The following is a 9518-nucleotide window of genomic DNA, read 5'->3' on the forward strand; positions in this document are numbered from 1 at the left end:
GAGCCTTGAGCTTGGCTTCATCATGGGCCCGTCTAGCTTTGGAGAAACCCAGAGGACACAATGTGCACTGAAGGGGCGCTCAGCTGGTCCCAGTCCAGGGGACAGCAGCCCAAGAGGAGCCTCTGTTGATGCCAGTACCCACACAGGTCTGGGCAGGGCAGAGCTGGCCACTGCATGCCCTCCGCCCACCCTGGCCAGGGACCAGCCAGCAGAGGCTACCAGCCAGCACGTGAATGTCACGTTCTCTCTAAAGAAAGCCCCTGCGGTCACCTCTGCTTCTGCTTCTACCAGTCCTGCGTCTGGCCACAAATTGAGGGCTTTTCCAGATAAAAATTCTGTTAAGCTACAGGTCAGTGTGACCCTGTAAGATAGGGACTTGCTTCTTAACCCCAGAGTCAGACACCAGAATTCTGGCCCGACTCTGCTCTTGGCTTGTGCGAGAGCCCTGGATGCAGCCCTGGATTCCAGGCTTTGGTTTGTTATCCAGTGCTTCCCGCTCCAAGGCGGGCTCTGTGAAGCTCGGCTGCCACAGAGACAGGCAAGAACTTTGAGCAGTGTGCCCACTCCCACTCTTAGCTGGTATTTAGGTGTGCTGTGGACTGACCCAGTGATCCCTGGCTTGTTTTCTGAGCCCCTTATTGTGTATTCCCCACAAAGTGGTTAAAAAACAAAAATGAAAAAAAAACACAACACTCTCTTGGCCAAATAGACTTTTTTTTTTTTTTTTTTTTGGTAACAAAAAGAACCAAAGTGGAAATAAAGGCTATCTTTCTAAGCAGAAAGAAGCTATTTCTCACCAGGATAGGTAACTGAGAATTATAGATTTCACTCCCCAGAGAAGTTTAAGGAAATAAGGGGCATTGAGATGTTTGGGGAACTTTAGTAGTGTCTGGAGACAGGTTGAAAACCAGATATTCCCTGGAGACTCGTTTCAGCTACAGGACTGTGAGGCCTGCCTCCCTCAGGGGAGCTAACCACACACACCAGGACGGGCTCAGGTTTGGTGCAGAGGATGGGCTAAGTCATCTCAGGCAGTTCCCTTAGCAATAAAACAGGGATCATAATATGTGTTAGTTGCTCAGTCATGTCTGACTCTTTTTGACCCCATGGACTGTGTCTCAGGCTTCTCTGTCCATGGGATTCTCCAGGCAAGAATAGTGGAGTGGGTAGCCATTCCCTTCTCCAGGGGATCTTCCCAACCCAGGGTTCGAACCTGGGACTCCCACATCGCAGGCAGATTCTTTACCATCTGAGCCACCATAATATATTTCCTTCAGATAAGATAAAGGCTGTGAAAGCTTTCTGTAAAACATTGTCTTATTTTTTTTAATTTTATGATTTTTAAAAATACATATGTAGAAAGTTCACTGTGGCCTAGTTTATTTTTTTCTTTATACATTTGGGCTTCACAGTGCAGCATGTGGGATCTTAATTCCCAGATCAGGGATCAAAGCCACGCTTGCTGTGGTTGAAGTGCAGAGTTTTAACCACTGGACTCCCAGGGAAGTCCCATAAGGTCTTTTTAAAGGAGATATTGGTACTTGTATCAAGGCAAGATCAAAGGTAACATGGTTTTTAAAAAGCACACAACTATGCCGTGTAAGATCTTTGGAATCATCTCTCAGTCAAAGTTGCGGCTTCACAGGTGGCTCAGTGGTAAAGAACCTGCCTGCCAATGCAGGAGATGAGGGTTCGATCCCTGGGTCGGGAAGACCCCAGGAGAAGGAAATGGCAACCCACTCCAGTACGCTTGCCTGGAGAATCCCATGGACAGAGGAGCCTGGTGGGCTATAGTCTGGGATTCGAAAAGAGTCAGACATGACTGAGGATGCATGCACGCACTTGATCAGAGCCAATCGAAAATGCAAGGAATCTAATCTGGATTCGTTTGGCTTTTCGAATACCCAGAAATTCACCATTCTTCTCTAGGTTGACTTTGATTTTTCTTGAGAAGGGGACCACTGTGCTCTTCCAAAAGAAGTCATTAAAAAAATATATTAAAAAAACTTTTTTGGCTGCACTGTGTGGCAAGTGGGACCCTAGTTCCTCCTCCAGGGATCAAACCTGACTCCTCTGCATTTGAAGGTGGAATCAACCACAGGAAAGTCTGGAAACCACTTTTTAAGTCTATTTCCTGCTGTTTCTGGACCTTAGGGAACTTCAAAAGGGCAAAGAAACCTTGCACAGAAGCAGCAAGGAAGCAAGCCCAACCCTGGACCTCTGGAAGATGTGGCCAAGGAACCAGGCCCTTACTCCACCCTCCACAGGGTCTGGCCACCCACTCAGAGCCCTGTCTCCTCGCTGCCTACACCCCAGGCCACGCAGCCACTTGGAGGGCCCAGACCTGGGACTGCTCTGCAGTCACAGAGTCTACAAGTTGAGAAGCAGGTCTTTACTCAGGGTGGTGATTCTGCTACCATCATCCCTGGCCTTGATTTCAGTGAGGCAAGCAGTTGTCTAGAGATGCCCTGAACAGCAAAGCTCACACATTCCCTTGTTTATCTGGGGAAATGCCTTCTAACTCTAAACAATTGACTTACCAACTCCCTGAGAACAATGCCCATTCATCAGACGGGGACATTCTGCTCCCTGGGAGAGGGAGTGGGCGGGGTGTCACCCTGCAAGCTGGCAGACACCCTGCAAGTGTCCCAGCGCTTACTCAGAACATGAACATGCAGTGTGGGCTGGTCCAAACCTGCCCGGAGGAACACAGCCTGTGCCCCTGGCCCTGACACGTCCTGCCCGCATGCGCCTGCTCTTCTTTCTGAGCTGGAGAATACTGACTGGGTGCCTGTGTCCTCTGCTGAGGTCACATCCACGCCTTCAGATACCATCTAGGACAGAAACATTGAGAACAAACTTCACTCCTGGGGCAGGGTGGGGACCTCTTACGGTGTCTGCTCACTTCTTAACAGAACAGGGGAAGTGAAATTGTTTAGAAATCAGAACATGGAGGTTTTTGTTTGGAGTTTTTGTTTTGTTTTGTCTTGGTGTTGCTTGTTTGCTTGCATTGCATGTAGGGAAATGCTTTATTTGTTTTTTCTTTTTTTTTTTTAATTTGTTTTTTCTTTCAGTTTTATTTTTTATTTTTTTGAAATGTAACTGAGACACTAAGTTTTAGGGGACCAGCACCTGACTTACACATATTCTGAGATGATGACCATGATGAGCTTAGTGTAAATCCATTATCTCAAGAGTCCCTGGGGGTCCAGTGGTTAGAATGTTGCGCTCCCACTGCTGGTGCCCAAGTCTGATCCCTGGTCGGGGAACAAAGATCCCACAAGCTGAGCAGTGCAGCAAAAAAAAAAAGAAGAATCTATCACCGCCTAGAGACTTTAAAAAGAAAACCTTTTCTCCTTGTGAAGAGGACATTTAGGACCTACCTTCTTAACAGTCTCTAGACACTCCATACGACAGTGTTAACCACAGTTCGAAGGCTGGACATGACATCTTGGGACTAGTAGAATTCTAAGCAGAGGTAGAAAGAGTTTTGTGAGGCTGAAAGCTTACGCAGTCAGAATGGCGGGCCGGCAGGGTGTGTGTGTGTGTGTCGGGGGGTGGGGCACAGCAATTTTTAAAATTACAAATGACATACAAGGCCTTCCAATACAAGAAAGAAGACCATGAAGCCTAAGATTCATTCACTTACGGAAAACCCAACTTTGGGAAATAAGGAAAGCACCCAGAAGATTCCAGGGAAACACAGTCTTATACAGCTGTGAATGGCTTTTCCCAAAACATTCTTGGGCTTCCCAGGTGGCTCACATGGTAAAGAATCCACCTGCAATGCAGGAGACACGGGTTCAATCCCTGGGTCAGGAAGATCCCCTGGAGAAGGGAAATGCTACCCACTCCAGTATTCTTGCCTGGAGAATTCCATGGACAGAAAACATTCTCACTCCTTCTTGCCTTGACTGAAATCTGCATTTTTCCTGACAAAGCCATTTAGGCGAAAGCCCTCTGGGGTAAAGGCCCTCTTTGCTCCCAGCCCCCAGGTGTGGCCGTCTGGTCTGGGAGGACTCCCTGGGGGGAGTTGCCACACTCCGCGGTTAAAGACCTGGCTCTGTAGGGGCTCCAGCCAGACCACCTCCCCCATTTTGGTTGCTGTCCTCCAGCCACCTCAGAGGAGTGATGGTCAAACTCATGAAGACGTGATTAACCTCATTTATAGCAAATGAAATGTTAGTTCAAACTATAGGAGATATAATTTTTCCACCTAATAGATGAGCTTGCTGTCATTGTTTAGTTGCTTAGTTGTGTCCAACTCTTTTGTGACCTCATGGACTGTAGCCCACCAGGCTTCTCTATCCATAGGATTCTCCAGGCAAGATTGCTGGGGTGGGTTGCCATGTCCCTCTCCAGGGGATCTTCCCAACCCAGCGATAGAATTCGAGTTTCTGGTATTGGTAGGTGGATTCTTTACCACTGAACTCCCTGGGAAATCCTTAATAGATGAGTAATGATGAGCAAATTTGATGCGCTGCTCTATGGGAGAGGAAGAGAACAAACAGGTACTCCATGCATTGCTGCTGGGAATAAAAAGCACCACCTCCTCAGAACAATCTATCAAAATGTAAAAGGCACATATCCTGGGATTTCCATGGTGGCGCAGTTGTTAAGACTCCATGCTTCCAGTGAAGAGGGCAACAGGTTCAGTTCCTGGATGGGAAACTAAGATCCTACATGTGCTGGGGTTGCCAAAAATAAACAAATTAATATCAATTAAAATTTGAAAAGTAAATTAAAAATAAAATGCTCTTATGCTTTGATCCAGTGACCACACTTCTACAAGTTTATCCTATTCATATGTCACATGTGTGTACAAAGATGTATGTGGAAGAAGTTTCCCGTGGCATTATCTGGGGAGTAAAAGTCTGAAAGGACCTAAGTGCCTGTCAATGGGAATAGGTATTAAACATGGTTATTATGCGAACTGGAAAATCACACAAAATGATACTATGTGTTGTTCACAGCCAGATATAAATTTACATGTGAAACATACAAAATTACTGAAAGAAATAAATAAATGACAATGTTCAGCTCTGGGGTAAGGAGCCGGGAAGAGGATTGTCTATGAAGGTTACAGAATATTTCAACTTTATCTGTAACATTTTACTTCTTTTATATAAAGGAAAAAAGGAAACAGCAAAGATGAGTTTTTATCAGCACTGGGTGGTGGGAGCTTTTCTTATGTGACTTTTATGTACTTTTTCAAAGAGCACAATTCAGAGCATTGGGCATGAAGTGAAATCTTTCCTGTAAAAAGACACCCACGTGCTTGTTACCTGTGAATGTCTCTGGAAAGACGATGGCTGGGAGGGGACCAGGACATGGGTTCGGGGTGGGGAGGGGCTTATTTTCACCACACTCTGTTACTGTGTGTATGTTTAACTATCTGAACATACTACTTAAAAATAATAATTACAAAGAGCAAGCAAACAGACAGCACGTTTTAAAAGCCTGTTGTACTTGGAGAGGAAGGTGAGCAGAGGCCTGCCCTCTTTGGGTTCCTGATGGGGGAAGACAGTGCAGGCCCTCCATCCTCATAGTCCCAGCTCGGGTCCTACTGAGAGCCGTGTGCGCTAAGTCACTTCAGTTGTGTCCAGCTCTTTTTGACCCTACAGACTGTAACCTGCAAGGCTCCTCTGTCCTTGGAATGCTCTAGGCAAGAACAATACTGGAGTGGGTTGCCTTGCCCTCCTCCAGGGGATCTTCCTGACCCGGGCATGGAACCCACATCTCTTATGCCTCCTGCATTAGCAGATGGGTTCTTTACCACCAGGAATTCCCTGGTGGCTCAGGCGGTAAAGCATCTGTCTATAATGCAGGAGACCCAGGTTTGATCCCTGGGTCTGGAAGATCCCCTGGAGAAGGAAATGGAAATCCACTCCAGTACTATTGCCTGGAAAATCCCTTGGACAGAGGAGCCTGGTAGGCTACAGTCCATGGGGTGGCAAAGAGTCGGACACGACTGAGCAACTTCACTTTCACTTTTCTTTACCATTAGTGCCACCCGGGAAGCCCTTAGCAGTGAGAGCCATGAGCAGCTGGTTTTTTGTTTTCTTTTACTTTTTGGCTGTACTGCACGGCAGATGGGGTCTCAGTTCCCCAACGAGGGATGGAACCCGTGCCCCCTGCAATGGAAGCACAGAGTCCTAACCACTAGACCACCAGGAAATTCTCAGGAGTAGCTGTTAACACTCCAATCATGAGGTGGACAGGCAGGAAAAAGCACTGGAAAATGTCCACTCTGGCAAACGTATTTACATATATGTTAGGGTGGTACGAGGGAAGCCCCGGGGCCAAGGAAGCTTAGTTGGTTGTCTGTTTTCAGTGTCAGAGTCCCCAGCAGGAAAACAAGAGTCGAGCTGATGGAAGATGAGCTGTGAAATTGAACAACACAGAGGAGCCCTGCAGCAACTGTGCTGAGAGGGCAGTCCCAGCAGAACAGGTCTGAGGGACTCCGCCTCTCCCAGGTCCCCAGAGGAATCACCTTCACAAAGGCAAAAAGTGGATGGAGGTCAGATTCTGACTTGTTCTTTTCTATCTTTGGTTGAGTTGGCTGGAAAAAATGTTAAGGTGCTTATTGTTCTTGAGAGAAGCATCAGAAAGCACAAAGCCTTCTGCAGTTGTGCCCAGAAAAAAATCTATAAAGTAACCATTGACATTTATTCAAGTATTTTTACAAAGAATGTCCCAGGATGAGCATGTAGGCCGCAGCTTGAGGCCATGGGAAGGATTGTTATCTGAGACCTGTTTGTGAGGGAAATTCTTATGGGAAAGGAAGTTTGCTGAGTTTAGGGTTTAGGAATAATTAAGAATAGTTAAAAGCCTTTTTAGGAGATAGTGAGCTTAGGATGCTAGGGGCAAAGAGGATTTAGAAAGATAAGAAATAAACTGAGGAATGTGGTATACAGCCCAGACATCAGCATGAGTTACGATGTAATCACAGGTAAACACGATTCTGAGAGAATGCTGAAGCAGGAACTCTGTTTGAAGGGCAACAGTGAGACGATAAATCTGGGTGAAGGGGAGCTGAAAATGTCAAACCTCTGACCTAATGCTTTTGTCAAAGTATAAAAGAAGACCTGATGCTTGAAATAAACATGTAGTCCCACACCTCTAGTCAGAGGCTACATCATTCTTCGCGGACACCGCTCATCCGTTCAGGCTGATTCCCTGGCTGCCGGAGCTGGACTCTGGCAGATGGGGGTCCTGGGGCTGAAGTCGAGGAAGTCGGTGCTTCATGTGGAGAGTTTCAGTTTCGAGATGATGAAAAGGTTCTGGGGGTGGACGGTGGTGATGGCTGTAAGACCCTGTGAGTGTTCCTGATGCAGCCAAGCTATGGACTTATAGATGGTTAAATGGTGAATGTTATCTCATGTGCCTGCATGCTCATCCCTCAGTTGTGCTCAACTCTGTGCAACCCCACAGACTGTAGCCTGCCTGACACCTCTGTCCAGGGGATCTTCCAGGCAAGAATACTGGAGTGGGTTGCCATTTTCTTCTCCAGGGATCTTCTGAATCCAGGGCTCAAAACTACCCCTCCTGCATTGCAGGCAGATTCTTTACTACACTATTGAGCCACCAAGGGAAGCCCCAAGTGTTATCTTCCTTGAGCAGAATGTTTAAATAAGGTGCCCACCTGGCTTAACTGACTTGCAAAGGTGCAGGACGTAACCAGTGTGTTGCCTCATGATCTTTAACCAAACCAGTTCATATTTTTTTCCTATAAATTTTCTGACAAGAGTGTGAAATGCAACTTTGACATTCATATATAAATATATACATACACACACACAAGTACATGTTACTATAACACATATGCAACATGTCAAACCTAGACAGCATATTAAAAAGCAGAGCTATCACTGCCGATAAAAGTCTATACAGTCAAAGCTATGGCTTTTCCAGTAGTCATGTATGAATGTGAGAGTTGGGCCAGAAAGAAGGCTGAGTGCCCAAGAACTGACACTTTCAAATACGTTGTTGGAGAAGACTCTTGAGAGTCCCTTGGACTGCAAGAAGACCGAACCAGTCAATCCTAAAGGAAATCAACCCTGAATATTCACTGGAAAGACTGACATTGAAACTGAAGCTCCAATCCTTTGACCACCTGATTTGAAGAGCTGACTCACTGGAAAAGACCCTGATGTTAGGAAAGATTGAAGTCAGGAGGAGAAGGGGACGACAGAGGATGAGATGGTTGGATGGCATCATGGACTCAATGGACATGAGTTAGAGCTCTGTGAAGTGAAGGACAGGGAGGCCTGGCATGCTGCAGTCCATGGGATTGCAGAGTCGGACACAACTGTGTGACCGAACAACAACATAACAACGTGTATGTGTAAAACTAATAAAACAACAAAACAAAACTAAAAGCAACAAAGAAGGGTCCAGTTAGTCTTCTTCAGGCTCCCCCCCACAGGGAGGGAACAACCCACTGTTTTCTGGCCTAGAGAGCAGAGCTGCAGCGGAGAGCCCCTACCCTACAAGTTCCCCCACAAGTCCTCCCGCAGCTGCCCTTCCTCCCAGGCTGGCATTGAGGTAAGAGATAGATGGACCCCTGGGCTGGACACCTGGTGTTCATCAAGTGGAATAAAATCCTAGCTTTGTTCTCACCCAGACGCTCCAAGGACAAAGCTATTGGCAGAAACTGAGCTCTGCCAAAGTGCAGAGATGTGCCCGTGCCCGAGGTCAAGGCAGACTTCTCTGTCTGCACAGGCACAGGAAGGCTTCTTGGGGGTGGGGAGGGAGGGGCTCCCATCCCATAATAAGTCTGGACATGCACCCATAGGCCTCTGCAGTGGGATCCCTCTTAGAAAACGGTTGTGCAAGCATCTTGATGAGGGTCCTAGAACGGAGAAAGAAACAAGTTTATTGGCCACATGTCGGCAAAAACCTGCAAGGACTGTCCTGTACAAAGTGTTGTGTTGCCTCTTTACTGCGCTCCTTATTCAGGATCCCCACACTCCTGTCTGGGGGGGGTGTCTCTGCCTTGCCTCTGACAGAAAAGAATAAACTGTTTCACTGTGCGCTCTCCCATATATATGCTGTGTCCCTAGTAATAAACTTTGTCTTTGTTTTACAGTTTTGCCACCTTGAAACATTCTTAGTTTCAGAAGGGGTAAAAATCAAGGAACTTTGCTTCTAGCCTCTAGCTCCTGGTGGGCTGGCGGCTAGGTTCACACCCTGGACAGGGAAAATAAGATCTTGATGCAAGACTACTGTCCTGGGACTTCCCTGGTGGTCCTGCGGCCAAGACACTGTGCTCCCAATGCAGGGGGCCTGGGTTCAGCCCCTGGTCAGGGAACCAGATCCCCACAGGCCTCAACTAAAGATCCCGTATGCTACAACGAAGACTGCTGTGTGGCCAAAGAAATAACCAAACGTTAACAGCAGCAAAAGAAAAGACTACTCTCCCTCCGAGAATAGCATCTCACTGCTCTCCGACCTTTCCACCAGTGCCCAGTTGGCTTTCTGTCCAAAGACAGTGTCACAATCCATGTGAGCAAGTC

Source organism: Ovis canadensis, chromosome 3 (genome assembly GCF_042477335.2).
Source record: "Ovis canadensis isolate MfBH-ARS-UI-01 breed Bighorn chromosome 3, ARS-UI_OviCan_v2, whole genome shotgun sequence".
Classification (NCBI taxonomy): domain Eukaryota; kingdom Metazoa; phylum Chordata; class Mammalia; order Artiodactyla; family Bovidae; genus Ovis; species Ovis canadensis.